The sequence below is a fragment of the Adiantum capillus-veneris genome, chromosome 18 (assembly GCF_014529385.1).
Source record: "Adiantum capillus-veneris isolate H3 chromosome 18, ASM1452938v2, whole genome shotgun sequence".
Lineage (NCBI taxonomy): Eukaryota > Viridiplantae > Streptophyta > Polypodiopsida > Polypodiales > Pteridaceae > Adiantum > Adiantum capillus-veneris.
This window is the reverse complement of record NC_140948.1, coordinates 37,227,976-37,244,090: the sequence shown is the minus strand read 5'-3', so window position 1 is coordinate 37,244,090 and position 16,115 is coordinate 37,227,976. Positions and strand designations below refer to the sequence as shown.

General features: G+C 38.3%; 1 pseudogene; it reads left to right on the top strand.

Moving 5' to 3' along the window:
• Positions 1 to 6,381: 6,381 nt before the first annotated feature.
• LOC147435502 (uncharacterized) lies at positions 6,382 to 11,341 on the top strand (annotated as a pseudogene).
• Positions 11,342 to 16,115: the final 4,774 nt, after the last annotated feature.

The window sequence follows — 16,115 nt, the reverse complement described above, 5'->3', positions numbered from 1 at the left end:
ATACTAAATACATGGAAATTTTATGTGTTCGAAGCCTTATATGTTCGACGTATCCCAAAAATTCAAAATTGCAACCTAAAAACTCCTAAGATGGTGATTGATAGTTAACGTAAATGCCCACAAAAAACAACTGCAACAAACAAATCTAAGTGAGCACTAAATCGAGCAAAGACATTGAAAACATTTAGACACATTTGTTGATGACCAATAGTTTCCAAGGAAATAAATTAATAGTTTACCGTGCCTCTTACGAGGTAAACCCATATGATTTAGAACTGTGTTGTCGTACAAGGTAAAGCCAATATATTCAAAACCATGAACTCCCTTACCACGATTGTTGGTAAGGAATGCAAAAATAGTGTAGACATTTAAACACATTGCTATTGACGACCTATAATTTTTAACAAAATATAGTCGAGAGCATACTAAGGAACTGAACTCACGCAATTGCTTACAAGGCAAAGCCAAAAGATGCAAAAATTATCAACTCCCAAGATAGAAGCTGGTAGTAAATCCAAATGCCAACAAAAAACAACAACAATATATTAAATACATGGAAAGTTTATGTGTTCGAAGCCTTACGTTCGATATTTCCCAAAAATTTCAAAATTGCAACCTAAAAACTCCTAGGATGGTGATTGATAGTTAACGTAAATGCCCACAAAAAAAATACTGCAACAGTGTGCAGTATATAATTTGAACATCATGTTGTGTAAGTATCCTAAGGACGCACAGCTGCCCTAGTTCCCCCCAGAGCCTGAAAAATTTCTACCTTGGATAAAGCATCCTGGTGCATGAACTCATGGGCATGTGAGTCTAACCCAAGAATATGAAGAAATACATAGTACATGTGTTTGCACGGCACGTAGATCTGTTTTTTTTATTCTCTCTTTTGGAAGTCCTTGCATGTGCATCGTGGAAAATCAGAGATTGTCACTGAGTATGTTGTCCCCTTTGCCGTGGACCCCTCTGCACTGACATAGAAAATATGTGTTTCATTGCACACAATAATCACTTCTTTCACCAATTTTGCTTCAAGTGTGCTCCCCAAAGCAATTCTTGTATGAAAATCTTTTGTCAGCTTTGATCTCCACTTAACAATCTTCCCATCCCTATACCTAGGACGGAAGGCACTGGGAACACTATTTCTTGATCGCAAACCACTACCTAAATTGGTAGCTTTTGTTGTCGATTGAAGGACAAATCCATTTGCTTGCAAGTGCTCCACCTCAACTGGCAACAATTGTGTTCCCTGCGCTACAGGCCAAACACCTGGTGCTGGCCCTGGAGCCCCTACAATCATTTCATGTATCCACCATGTATGCATGTTATTGGAGTTGCAAAACCACACAAAACCTTCCACTAAACCACCTGGATTTGAACCAGAGGAAGGATACTTTCTGCGTCCCCAAAAGCATGGAGCAGCAGTTCCATGTGTGACATCGTCATTCCCTTCATTGATGTATCGTTCACATCTAACACTCTGATTATCAACCATCCCAAAGCAAGTCATCTTTCGACCAGGCTCAGTTCTTCTTATAGCCCAAAGTGTCTTTGGAATATTAACCTCGTGCCAATATTTGCCAACTCCACAGCTAGTCTCTGGATGCACATCTGGCCCTACAAACGGCTCTGTAACTATCACAAATTCTGGTCTATGACTGTCTTCATCAAGCAGCTCATCTGCATCAACAAATGTTGGTCGCTTCTTCTTAACACTCTTCTCTCGCAAGGGAGCTCTATTCATTTCAGGGCTTTGAAAACCCATCTCAGACATTGAAGAGTGTGTCAAGTCAATGAGGGATTTGGAAGCTGATGTTGTTGATGATCGGCCCAAAAATCGCTTTGCGAGATCATCGATCCCAGGACCAGTAGCAGACCTAACAGCTTTTAGATAAGCATTGTATTTGACGCTTTGTAGCACTGCCATTGCCATGTCTGCACCAACTGCCTCATACAAGCTAATTTTCTCTTTGTAACCAATAGATGCACGCATGCTTTCATGCTTAACCTCATACAAGTTTGTTGTGGGCACAAAAATTCCAGACTCATCCTGTGTTACAAATCTCCCTCCCCAATGTTGTACTCTTACATCCCACCAAGCCATCCAAGTCTCTAAACAAGCCATCTCTCCATCGACAACATGCCCTGTCTTCCAAAATTGGCGTAGATCTTCTTTACAAATGTCTGCTTGATTCTCAGATGGTGCACTCCGCCATTTTCGGCACAAGATTTTGTGATCCTCTTGTGAAGATGGATGGATACATTTCACTGCATGTCGAATCATGGACTGCTCCCAATGAAAGCCACATGATCGTTCTTTGGAAGGTATTTTTGTTTTTGCCCCACCAAAGTAAACAGTCCGAACAGCAATCCAATTTGCATTTGCTTCATCTGCCATAAACCCTCTGAATTCTGGCTTTTCATACCCTTGATCTTGCACCACTTTATTTAACATTTTCCAAAACTCTATTTGAGCAAATTTATTTTCAACAGTGAATTCACAGGTGGCAATTGTCATTAATTCACGCACAAATGGGTCGTAGACATGAGCAGACATTGTTGGCCACCCTTGAACACAGTGCACATGATCATAGTGAACCCACATTTTCTCTAAATTTCCTCCTGGACGCATCTTATTCACCAAGTCAACTCCACTCCCTGGACCTATGATCTACATTTTGAACACATGTGGCTGCTGTGAACCTCCAAGCTGTCCAGGAAAAAGTACACTATGAATGAAATGATACCTACACCTGCTCTTGAGGTCTAGGACAACGTCCAAACCTTTTGCACTGAAATGATTTGACCTCTTGGAAATCTCTAAGCTCCTCTCTATTCTTCGTTTGTTAGATAGAGGAGTAATGGTATCAAGAAATTCTGAAAACTCTCCATCTTCAATAGAGTCATTTTTGTTAGCAGTTTCCATCACTAGCTTATCTAATATCACGTCTTGGGTAGCAACACGTTCTAATTGCTTGGCAGTTGTGAAAGGATCTTGGTTTGCTTTAGTTTGCAGAAGAGAATCTATCATTTGCTCAGCAGACCTATTCTTTCCTTGAACACAAGGGTGCTTATGCTCTCCCATATGAATAGCACATCGAGTAACTCTTTGCTTATCTTTTGGCAAGCAGTAATAAATAACAGCAAGACATGTTGCAACACAAAAAGGCATTTGATTGCAATGGACACAAACCACTGTCCCCAGCTCAAGTGTCAATATTCCAATGGAAATAACTTTAGAGAGACGACCACGCCATTGTGATTCATTATGAACTCTTGCTCGCAAATAGAAAGGACATGCATCATTGACACAACGGAGATGACCTAAAAACCTACTGAATCGAATGGCACCAGGAAAGCAATCACTACTACAAGTGACATATTCTGTCCACAAATGACAATCATGACGCTGCTCCATGCCAACCATTGTATTGTCGTTGCTTGTTGGTGGCAATTCAAATGCAACATATCCATCGGATTGAGCAGAAATCTCCTTACATTGAACAATTTCATTAGTCTTCTTCAAAGCAGAATGAAGATTGTTTTTATTGGGCATTGATCGAATTATATCCATGACACTGGTTTGATTCCTTGTGACATCACTTGAACCAATATCCAGAACTATTGGAGAAGCCTCACTTCCCAGGGAGCCTTGATGTTCATGAGTGTTTGTTATTCGAACTTTTAAAAACTGGCACACTTCATGATCCAGTAAAAAGACCTCTTCACCAAAACCTGACCTTGAGGATTCCATTTTTACATGTTCACCATTCAATGTTAATGGGTGCAGAGTAAACGAACTGGTAAACAAGCCAAAACTTTCTCTTACTGACTGCAAAGGTAATTCATGGAATCTGTTTTCAAGAAGTAACAAAAGTTTTTGACCACGAACTGGACCATAGATAGTAATCTGACGACCCATTGTAGCTGCAATCCACTAGAATGACACAACAGCTTTCAAATATGACGATTCCCTTTTTAACAAATCTAAATATGTTTTTTAATGTTTACAAAAATAAATAAAAATGATTTAATATAAACTTTAATTTTTTTTTGCAACAAAAATGTTTCATGATTCTCGTTTCATGATTCTCATGCAAATGATTATTCTATATCCTGGTGCCATAAATGTAGAATCGCAAATGATTATTCCATATCCTGCTGCAAATGATTATTCCATATCCTGTCCGCAATTCAAGACACATTAGTGACGATTTTCTTTTCAAAATATTTTCAAAAAATATATACAATTAGATTTAATATAAACTTTTTAAAAATCAGCAGCGTGAACATTTAATGATTGAAAATGATTAAAAATTAAAATAATGAATGCACCAAAAACGTCGTTCAAGACAAATAACTACTCCACCAACTCAAAATCACTACTCCACTCTGGATTTCCTAGGAGAGCACATTAACATGCAGTTCTGGAAGCAGCTCTCAAATCTGCAGCAGAGGCACGCACTTTGGGAGCAGGTGTCATAGCAACTCAAAATTAGTCTAACAAGATCTCTGGATTTCTTAGGAGAGCTTGATGTGAGTGCACATTAACATGCAGTTCTGGAAGCAACTCTCAAATCTGCAACAGAGACACGCACTTTGGGAGCAGGTCTCACAGCAACTCTCAAAGAAACTCTAAACATGCATGTTAATGTGCAGTCTTTGGGAGCAAGTCTTTGGGCGCAAAGTGGTGCAGGTCTCAATCGGAGAAGCTAAGTTGTGCGCACGTTTACGTGGGGCACAGCTCTTTGGGCTCAAAAAACCAAAGGTCTTTTGGAGCAAGTCTTTGGGCTCAAAAAACCAAAGTCTTTTGAGGTCATTTCCTACCATGAACAGTGAGCTGAGCAGTGAGCGCAATATGCTGAGTTCATTTGTAGCTGAGCAGTGAGCGCACGTTAACGTGCGCTCTTTGGGAGCATTCTCAAATCAGCAGGTCTCGGAAAATTACGCAGGTATCAAATCGGCAGTTCTCAACAGCGATAACAACAATTTCTCAATTCGCAGGTCTCAATTCACGGCAGTTCTCGGCAGTTGCTCACCCAGCGCCAGTTCTTGGCAGTTCTGTGTAGTGGAGAGCAAGATTCGAGCAAGGCTTGCAATCCCAACTCTGTCATTGTGAGCAACAGGTATGACATTAAAGATAGAAACACGTTGTTACTAAGTTTCAAGGTTTGTAGATGAGTTGAGGAATGCTACCCACCATGACTCTGTCATTCAACATGACTTTGTCGCAGAATTTAAGTCCACATGAAGCCTAGGTGGAAATTTTTCCTTTCAAATTGTTGTGAGAGAGGTCCAGGGAGCCATGCCACATGTCTAGCTCGCATCGATCAAGACCCAAATGAGAAAATACAAGTGAGGCATCGAGGGATAGATGATTGTGAGAAAAAATCATCGAATCAGATGTACCACTGAAATCAGTGAACACGTTAAATGACTATCCCCTCCCTTACAGTGTGTGTGTGTGTGTATACCTTTGTTGTTTAAACAGAGCTCAACCTTCATTCCATAGATGTAGACAGACAAGAAATGATACAACTCTAATTCATTTGTCATTTGTTCGTTCATGGTTGTGGGGGTGACATCGTCTTTAAGGTGCTAATTGAGATGCTCTTTCAGACATTTGCCTTGATTGAGCAACAAGATTTGAGGCACACTTTTCAGAGACCTGTAGAGAGTAAGCCTCTTGAGAATATTCTTGAATTTTATTTCATTTTTCTTTTATCAAGTTGAGTGTATATGTTATATGGATTGTTCTTTTTGTGCATTTGTGATGCTCAATACTTATTGCGTTTCAATATCGAGTAAATAGTGGTGTCTATCGAGTAAATAGTATAGTTGTCCCAAAGAGGTGAAATTGGAAGTGAGAGGGCCGTGGAGAAGGCAGTGGCTCATGTCTAAGACCTCTAAGTGGGGAGAAAGTAGCAAAGAATTGGAGAGATGGAAAGCCAGGGGGTTGATGAGACCCCGAATTTATTCTGTGATCTCCTTGTATTTATGACGAATGCTAGACACAATTCCAGCATTCTTAGAACGTTCAATAGTCCTTTATCTATTTCAGGTCAATTTTATACACAAACACATGTATATGTATATACATATGGATGTATATGTATATATATAATTGACTCTATTACCATATCATACTATTCTGATGTCCATCCCCAATGTGTGAAGATTTCTCTCTCATGGTTTCAAGGTTTTGGAAAACGGTTCATTTCGGTCTCTTGAGGCTTTCAAAATATGGTTATGAGTCTGAGTTGCACATGCAGGTGAGAAAGCACCTGCGAAGTCTGAGCGTTACAGCATCTGTCATCCGAGTATCGACCCAAAGCTTGCATCTCCATGCCAACATCACCAAAAAATCGGAGAGGAGCAATGGCGGGACGTAAAGGATGCTCTTTTGTTAGGTACATTTTCTCACCATTTTTTTGATGTCATTATTATACACGTAGAGGTGCCCGTCGATGTGCATGCCTAAAAGCAAATTGTATCAAAAATAATGTATGTATTTTTACAAAAGAAAATTGCTTCTAGAACTACCCATTGACGAGAATGTTTGTAGCTTGCTAAATTTTATTTAGTGTCTAAAGACCTGCATCTTAATGTGAATGCCTAGAGACGATGTTTACATATGAAAAAAAGCTTTCAAATCATCCAAGCTTTCAAGTCAATTAGTGTCCAAAAACCTGCATGTTAACATGCATGTTTAGAGAAAAGTGATTAATGTTTCAAAAGAGATTATTTTTGTTTTTTACATTCAATATTAAGAAACCCTCATGTGAGGTGTCCATTGGATTATTATATTTTTTGAAATTTTGTTCCACATTCAAAGGAGGTGCTGTCCAAATATTTTCAAAGATTGATTGTGTATTTTATTGAAGAGCAACTTAAAGACCTGCATGTCAACATGCATGTTTAAAACCAATGTTTCATTAGAGTAGCAAAATATATTGTTGTATTTCTAGAATTTATTTTTATGCACAAAAAAGGTTCTAGTCATACATGTTACATGTTAGCGTGCATCTTTACAAGCAATGTTTTGTTGGAGATAGTATTTATTTTTTGTCTTCAATCTTTATTTTTTGTCTCCTCCAATGGACTATGTAAAGATTAAATTCTGTTTGAAACATTGCTTATAGACATGCATGTTAACATTCATGTTTAGAGGAAAGTTTTCATTGCTTATAGACATGCATGTTAAAGTTCATGTTTAGAGGCAATGTACAAATTTTTTCAGATGTTGATTGTGTATTTTATGTGTAGTCCATCTCGTGGAAGATTAAAGAAAAGTCTACGTAATGAAAAGTCTACACAACCACTTGAAAGTAGTGAACAGGTGTCATCAGTGTCAGTAACAGAAATGTCAGAGTGTCATGGCATTGAAGAGGAAGAGATTCACTCTGTGGATGTTGACCAAGGGTCTATGCACGAAATTGATGACACATTGGCTCTTGAAGAAAACGAACTTCAAATTATCCCTTGGGAAATGCGAGATGAGGTAACTGCAACTGCAGAGATTGATGAGGAGCAAAATATTTTTATACATAGAGGTGTTGATGTACTTTAGACCACACGTATGTTCAGTTGCTTCGACTGTCCTCCTATACCATTGTGTAGGTTGATTCCATATGCTAGAGTCAGAGGTTTAAGAGATGATTTAGGTGGATAAAAAACGACTTTTGCAAGGGAAGGATATATGCAAGAAAAGGGAGCTTTCATTGTTTCACTTTGGACATTTAAGAGAGAGCAAACCATTGCTACAGGTAAGTTGAAGCTTCTTAAATTTGTTAAGTGAATTTCTATTTTAAAAATTCTTTTTGAATTCACTAATTTTGGTTTCTTGTTTTGAAGATGACATCAAGGAAAAGTGGGATCCTCTTTGGACAGAAATCAATGAGGAGTATGAGTTGGAGCTCAAAAGCCAACCAAGGTTTGCAGATCTGTCAAACCGCATGTTTTATGTTTGGGAGGGCAACCATCGCACGCTTGCATGGACTGAAGCTATCAAAGAGAAGTTTTCCACCTCAAAGGAGAGACATTGTAGGGTCCTTTGTACTATCATAGATCCCACCAAGGTTCTTGAGATTGCATTGCTGAGTAGCTTGCAACGAATGAATGTGTGAGTATCCACTAAAGCATATATCTTGTTGTTGAATACTTTATTATGGAAACAAATCAATATGGGTTTTTGCAGTATGAACATGCATGCTTTGGTGGCCACTCACATACGGAATGAGATTGTGAACACCAATCACATATGTGCAGCTGAACATGAAAGCTACCTAAAAACTCTCCCCGACAAAGACCAGAAACTAATTGCATCTGTGCGAAGAAAGTATGCTAAAGGTGCAGAACCTTGGTATCCACTCACACGACGCTACCTTGGCGTGCTAGTTTATGATGTGAGTTTTGTTTTTTTTTGCTTGCAAATTATTTTTAAGTCATTTGAATAACTCTTAGACAAATTGATTTCTTTTTTAGATTCAAATAACTAAAGAGAAAGAGTCTAGATTGACTCAACTCAAGCAAGGAATGCCTGTAGAGGATGTGAAGAAGGAGGAGAAGACCATTCATCGTGAGATAATACATAAATATCAAGAACGCATTGGAAAGGTACACTTCACCAAATAATCAAGCAATAGTCATTGTGTTGATTGTTGTTATGGATGTGAAGTAAAATTTCATGCTCTTTGTATTGTGTTGTAGCTCTTGAATATTTTGGATCCCAATCTTGGGACAGACTGGTTGGCAAAGATTATGTCACTCAAATGGGGACATGACAGCTGGGAAACTTTAGAGAAGCTAAACTTGATTGCACTCCATGATGCCCCTATGCAGAATAAAATCCAATGGGTTTCATTACTCAAGTCTGATAGGATCACAAGGACTGCTTTTGGTTTGAAGAAGGGAGATAATTTGTTTCGATAGTGAGTATGATATACTAGTTATTTAATGTTTGGCTTGCTTTGTCTAAGAGATAATATTTGTTTAAATAACACAACTTTGCTTTTTTTAAATTTGTAGTTGGCTGCGTAGAGAGGGCTACCTTGCTCGTGTCTATGAGAGAGCAACACAACTTGTTTTGGACAATTCAAATGTGCCAGGAGGGGCACCATTGCCACATGAATGCACATTGGGGTTCTACTTTGATGAAATTAAGTTTGAAGCTAGGCCTTTTCTCTATCCTTTGGAGGTTTCTTTGGAGGCCAAAAGCAAAGATGTAGAGAAACAAGCACTCAAGAAAGTTGATACTTTTCGAATGGCAGCTCAACGATTGGCTTACAGGTTTGTAACAATTTTGATCTTGCTTTGTATGTCACTATCGAGTCATGTGTTCAATGTTTTTGTTTCTTGTTAGGTTTTTGTCACTTTTGGTTTCAAAGGGGATCTTGCCAACTCTCCCATTTGTGGTGAGACAGTGGGCACAGACTGCGTCAAAGGAAACATATATGTATCCCCCTAGCATGCCCACTTTGACAACATGGGAGAGAGATACATGTCCATGGTGGTTAGATATGGTGCAGGGTCACATCCTTGAGAGAGAGAAAGAGCTTCGAGAAACCATGCTTAGGGATGCAGCAGTAGAGGCGAAACAACCACCACCTGCTACTTCAGAGGCAAGACAACCAGGTATGCTTATGTCATTCTTTAACTTTTATGTTTTCATGCTGTTGATTCTTGTATGTTCAAAAACTGTTGTATATGTCTTTTAAGGTGTCCACTTGTCTAGTGAGAGGATGGAGACTGTGGTTGATACCACTATTGTGAAGGATGTTCTAGAGCATGGTAAGTGTCAAAAATTTTATTTTCGACTTTTATTAATACTTTGTGAAAAAGTTCACATATCATAAATATGTTGTCGCAGACTCCTCGGGCTTCATTGTTGTTAGGAGGAGCATACAATTTGTCTATGTTTTGGAGTCTCCTTTGCGTTACCCAATGCTTCCTCTTGATACACGATGTATTGCTATTGTTGGTGATTACATTTCTATCGCTGCAAACTATAGAGAGGGTACTCGCAATGCATCATGGAATCTTGTGCATCAACATATGTCTCAAGTTCGCTCAAGCGGTGTGCCATACACTCGTGGGGGAAAGTCTGTTTCGTGGGCTGCAGATTTTGTCTTCTTGGATCTTCCTTTTGGTGGATTTCATATTGGTTCTTCTTCTCCATCTCGTTGGGATATTTGCACTGAGGAGCATGTACGATCTGCTATCCATTTGACTTTTTCTACACTTGCAGATTCTGGATGGCTGCTCATTATGGCTTCTACTGCAGGTATTTGTGTTGTGTTTGATTACTTGCATTAATATTATTTCATAATATCGGTAGTTTTTTCTTACAAGAACCTATGAATAGGAGAGGTTATTGGATGGGTGGAGAGGTTCTGTCGTGCTTCACAGATGGTGGTACATCGTCGCATTATAGTGCTCCATCATAGTTCATATGGATATGTTGAGAGTGTATCTGGTCGAATTCAGGTATTGTTTTCACTTCAGTATTGTATAGTTTTGTTGAGGCTCTTTCTTCAATGTTTCTTCAATGTTGTGGTTTTGTAATTTGATTTGCACTGCCAGTGCTCTATGCTACTTATGGTACACAGGATTGGGATGCAACCAGCATGCTTTGTGGCTAAGAGCACCACTATGTTCTCTCGCTTGGGTCTCCAGCCTTCAGATTCGTTCATGACACACCATTTTCCGGAGCCTTCCTTAGCTAGATCATGATTAGGGATGCCTTGGGGGGGTGAGATGCAGTGGAGCCAGGCTTTTGTTGCAGCTTTTGTTGAGCTGCTTTGTCGACGTGGAGGTATTTGTTTGGAGCTTGGGTGTGGTACAGCTCCCGTTTTGGCTGCATGCTTGTCATCTGAACGAGCATGTGATGAGCTTGACACCGATGAGTCTCTTATTAGAGACTATGTGGTTCCATTGCTTTGCCCTAAAAAGCGAAGCCGAGAGGAGGCATCTACCTCTCTAGATGTTGAGGATGAGGGTGACATGCCATCGCGTGTCGACCCTTATGATGACTAGTGAGACTTCGCTCCTACTACATTGACATTACTTTTGTGTTTTTGATCTTTATGTTGTGTTTCACTTTTTGGCATTTATGTATCTTGCGTAAGAATTACGTCTAATGTTATTAGATCCATAGATTAAATTTTGATAACATGCATAATAACTACATATACTTTTGTTTGTTTGTGGAAGTGAATTGTCGATTTATACAGAGGCAGCGGCTCAAAGAATGGCAAAGGAATTGAGATACAACTTTCGTATCTGTGAAACGTGTCATAAACGCAATGTTTTCATTGATGACGAATGCTACTCTTCATAGAGTCTAAGAATTATTAGCGAGTGCTTATGATGTAGAGTTTAAGTATTGACAAATGGACATATCATTCCTTCTATGATTTTGAAAGTGAATATTTTGAAATCCTCATGTGAGGTGTCCATTGGACCATGGTTAGTTTGAAATTTTCTTCATTTTACAAAGGAAGCTTTGTCCAATTTTTTTTATGAAAGGCTCTTGTATTAATGATTTGACAACATAATTTGTATTATGGATAATACATAACATTGTGAATTGATGAGACGAATGCTACTCCTTCAAGAATCTAGAGAATTGTTGGCAAGTGTTTGTGATGTAGGGTTTAGTTATTAACAAATAAGATAGTGTTTGTGAAAATGTAGCTTATTGAGTTCATTTTCTTGTATTATGATTCACTTTCCTATTTTGTTTGCTCTGTGTTTTGGGTCTTTATGTTATGTTTCACTTTTTGGCATTTATGTATCTTGCGAAAGAATTACGTTTAATGTTATTAATGAGATCCATAGATTGAATTTTGAGTGCATGCTTATTGACTACATTCACTTTTTCTTGTTTGTGGAAGTGCATTGCCGATCTATGTAGATACAGCGGCTCAAAGGATGGCGAAGCAATTGCGATACGACTTTCATATCTGTGAAATGCGTCATAAACGCAATGTTTTCATTAATGACGGATGTGGCTCTTCATAGAGTCTAGAATTATTATCGAGTGCTTATGATCTAGAGTTTAAGTATTGACAAATGGACATGTCATTCCTTGTATGATTTTGAAAGTGAATATTTTGAAATCCTCATGTGAGGTGTCCAATGGACAATGGTTAGTTTGAAATTTTTTTCATTTTACAAAGAAAACTTTGTCCATTTTTTATGGAATTCTCTTGTATTAATGATTTGACAACGTAATTTGTGTTATGGATAAACTTTAAGTCATTGATGAGACGAAATCAACTCCTTAAAGAATTTAGAGAATTATTGGCAAGTAATTGTGATGTAGGGTTTATTTATTAACAAATGGGATAGTGTTTGTAATACTATAACTTGTTGAGTTCATTTTCATGTATTATGATTCACTTTCTTAATTTGTTTGCTCGGATCTGTGTTCGCTCGGAAAATGTCGCTCGGGGTATGTTAAGACTCATGCAATGCAAGTACATACAATGCATCAACAAGTGTGAAGGAACTACCATTCGCAGTAGTTAGCACGATATTTCCAACTCCCTTAACTGGATAAGAGGCATTGTTGGCACAATCTTCATGAGGGACATCCTCAAGAGACGTTAACAAGTCACGATGTAAGGTAATGGGCTTTGTAGCACCACTGTCAAAATACCACACATGTGAATCTGTAGCAACACTGACATGCATGCATCATGGATAGAAGGATCATAAGTGCACTCTGCATTAAAAGCCCATTCTACATCAACATCAACATCAACATCACAATCTCCTTTCATAGAAGACTCAACAATAGCCACACTTGGTTGATTCCGCCTCTTTCGTCTTAGCCTCTTTTGCCTTTAGTTTTGGACACTGCTTGATCAAGTGATCATTAGATTTACAATACTGGCAACGCATCTTCTTTTTGCCCTTATCACCAAAATTCCCAAATGAATTGCTACCAGCAGAAGCATTAGGAACATGTGATTTACCACTTGCAGAAGAACCATGAGAAGTGGCTACATTGTTGTTACCACCTTTTCTTTGAGCAATACTAAAGGTCTGTTTGACTACACGCTGTCTAGTCTTTTTTTTTTTTTTGGAAAGTGACTCTTGCAACAACAATGTGCATAATGCATCAAACTTGACAGCTTCTGGGTTTCCTTGGGTCATAAGTCTCCAAGTACTAGCAAAAGTCTAGTAAGAAATTAGCAAAAGCATCAAGAACAGTCTGCACAATGTAACTATTAGAAATGACTTCACCTATAGAAATAAGTTTATCATTTATATCCTTGACGCCAGCAAGGAAACTGTCCATTTCATCATCCTCATGCATAATCTTCGACTCTAGCTCTTTACGCAGCGAGGCAATTTTAGCTTCATTGTGACTTGCATAAAGAGAAGCTAGAATATTCCAAGTATGTTCTGCAGATTTTGTTGAATGAATGTGAGGAGTAATAGTGCGCTTCACAGACAATGCAATCAATGCATGAGCTTGTGCATCTTTTACATCCCAATGAGCTTGCAGCTCATCTGTAGGAAAAACAGCTCTGGCAGCAGCAATCGTGCCACTAAAACCTGCAACATCATCAACATCACCTACATCCTCAAAACCATGACCTACACCAATGCCTTGCACAATATATCCATACACCCTTTGACACAAGAACATGTTGCATCATATAAGCACACATAGCGTAATTGTCCCTATCCACAACAACAAACATCTTGAACACACCTATGTTGTTGTCAGCCATGGAAAATGTTGCACCTGATGTGAAAACTTCTCGAAAAGAGGAGAAAAAAAGTGGGAACAACACGTGCTATATAACACAAACCGTAGAAGACTACAAGGGACCTGTTATGTAAAAAAGAGCACATATAGAATGCATGGGGGAAAAAACCTCCTAGTGAGGGAAAAATGCCCCGACGGTCCTAAGTATATTCACACACATCACTACCACATGTATATGGTAACAAGTAAGAAAATCCTAGGATGTCCTAAACTGACCAAGAATGTGATTATCATCGCAAGAGACGAGCATGTCTTTTTTTAAAAAATTAAGTTGAAAGAATTGTTTGGCAAAAGAATTGTTTGATCTAGGGTAAGCTTGTTTGATTACTATGGAAAGTTATCCCTAGAAAAGAAAGTTACTGATATGGCATACTCTTGTCAGATGGAGCTTGTAATTATTGACCCCACCAACTTGGCACATCGGCAACCAACCCACACACCCTACCCTTCACTCACTCTCACCTTCTCTCTTGCCGCTCGGCGCTTATGCAGCAACCACACACACACTTGCGCATTTTAGCGCCAAATAACACACACACCAACACATACACCTTGATCCTTTGCTCTCTGTCTTTCTCTCTCTCTACCCTCCTCTGTGCATGCTGACAGCTGACATGTCAACTCCTTCTTTTCCTCCCTTGTTTTCGGTGCCACGTTGCCAGCTCCAGCAAGTTTTGTGTTTTTTGGTTTGTTTTTTTGTTGTTCAACTCTTTTCAAGTTTAATTTTTAGTTTATATTATTTCATTATAAATAGATTCAGTTTACTTTTATTTTTACTTCATTTAATTTTAAATTTGATTCATTTAAATTTCATTTATCATTTATTTAAACCCACAAAAAAACAAAAAAATCCAAAAAAAATTAAAATAAAATTAAAACCAAAAACAAAAATGAGAAAAAATCGTAAAAATTTCACAACTCGTCAGAGCGGTTGAAAATCCTCAAACCTATCAAAACTATCTTTGAGTCCCAATCCAAAACTAGTTCTTAGGTAAACCCGACCTTGAATGGAGTTCCAAAGAGCTGAGATTGCATATTTAGGGCTAGATTTTGAGCTTATCTTGTAGAAAACCAGTATAATTTTTCAAGCTTTAGTGTAAGGATGAGCTGAATCTTTAAAGTTTAACCTAGATTCCGAGAAAAACTTTGAAATTGAGTCTTAATCTCTTCAACTAGCAAGAATGTCCTTATTCTAGCCCCATTTTGAAAAATTGTGTCGCACTTTAGTCGAGGTAGTTCAGACAAGCTAAGTGAGAGCATGCGGGTTACATTTTTGTGTGTACCACCATTGTGTGGTAAAAACAAGACTCATTTGCACTAAAATTGGGTTTAGGAAGAAAAGTTGGGAGTGATTAATAAGCAAGATTTTGAAGGGTTGTTGGCACAATTCAGATTTTTGATCGATAAGAATTAGACACTGCTTATACTCCAAAATTGGCTATTGAAGTTCCATTTACCACATTTTTATTGAAGTCATCTATCTGACTCGCATGACTTAGAGTCAGCCAACTCTTATGGATCCAAAGAGAATTCAACTATAGATATTGCCTTTGCATGAGTAGTCTTTTTCACCCGAGCAAGAAAATTTTCAATAGAGAACTCCAAAACCCAAGGAAGGTAACATTTAATAGATCGAGTACAACATGAACTCGAGTTGATCTGAGAGTTCAATTGCACTAGAGCCACTCTTACTAATATCAACAACACAAAACAAAGTGCAATAGATCAACCATTAGAGCAGATATTACAGCTCTATGGCTATAGTGGAGACAAAGTTTTGTATATTGATTTTGGAGGCCATAGATATTTGATGAGCAAAAAATGCCACACCATAGGATCCAAAGTCCTACTGATTAGAGTAAATCCAGATCCAAAACACTCCCAGATAATTACAAATTTTAGCAGAGCTAGGTATTGCAAACTCAAAGACAAGGTGCAAATAAATGTTGAAGAAATTGACCCAAGTTGCTATCCAAATACTTGTACAAATCAACAAACCATAAAATTGGTACATATGCAATTAGGTTCTTTGTGCATGGACTACAATGGTCAAGTCTACAATCGGGAGCCATGATTAAAGAACCCAACAAATCAATCAATTGAAGCAAGCCTTATTGGGGAACCAAGTCAAAGGTAGTATAGAGGTCAAGATGGAGCAGTCTACAGCCCGAAGTTAAGCATCTGTAAAGATGACAAAGACAAATTGGCAAGCAGAGGGATAGAAACTTCCCTAAAGCTTGATATGAACAAGAAAATTTAAGTGCCACCTATCATAGTATACTATTCATTTTGTGGAAGAAAGGAGAACATTTTCCAGAATATTGTCCAG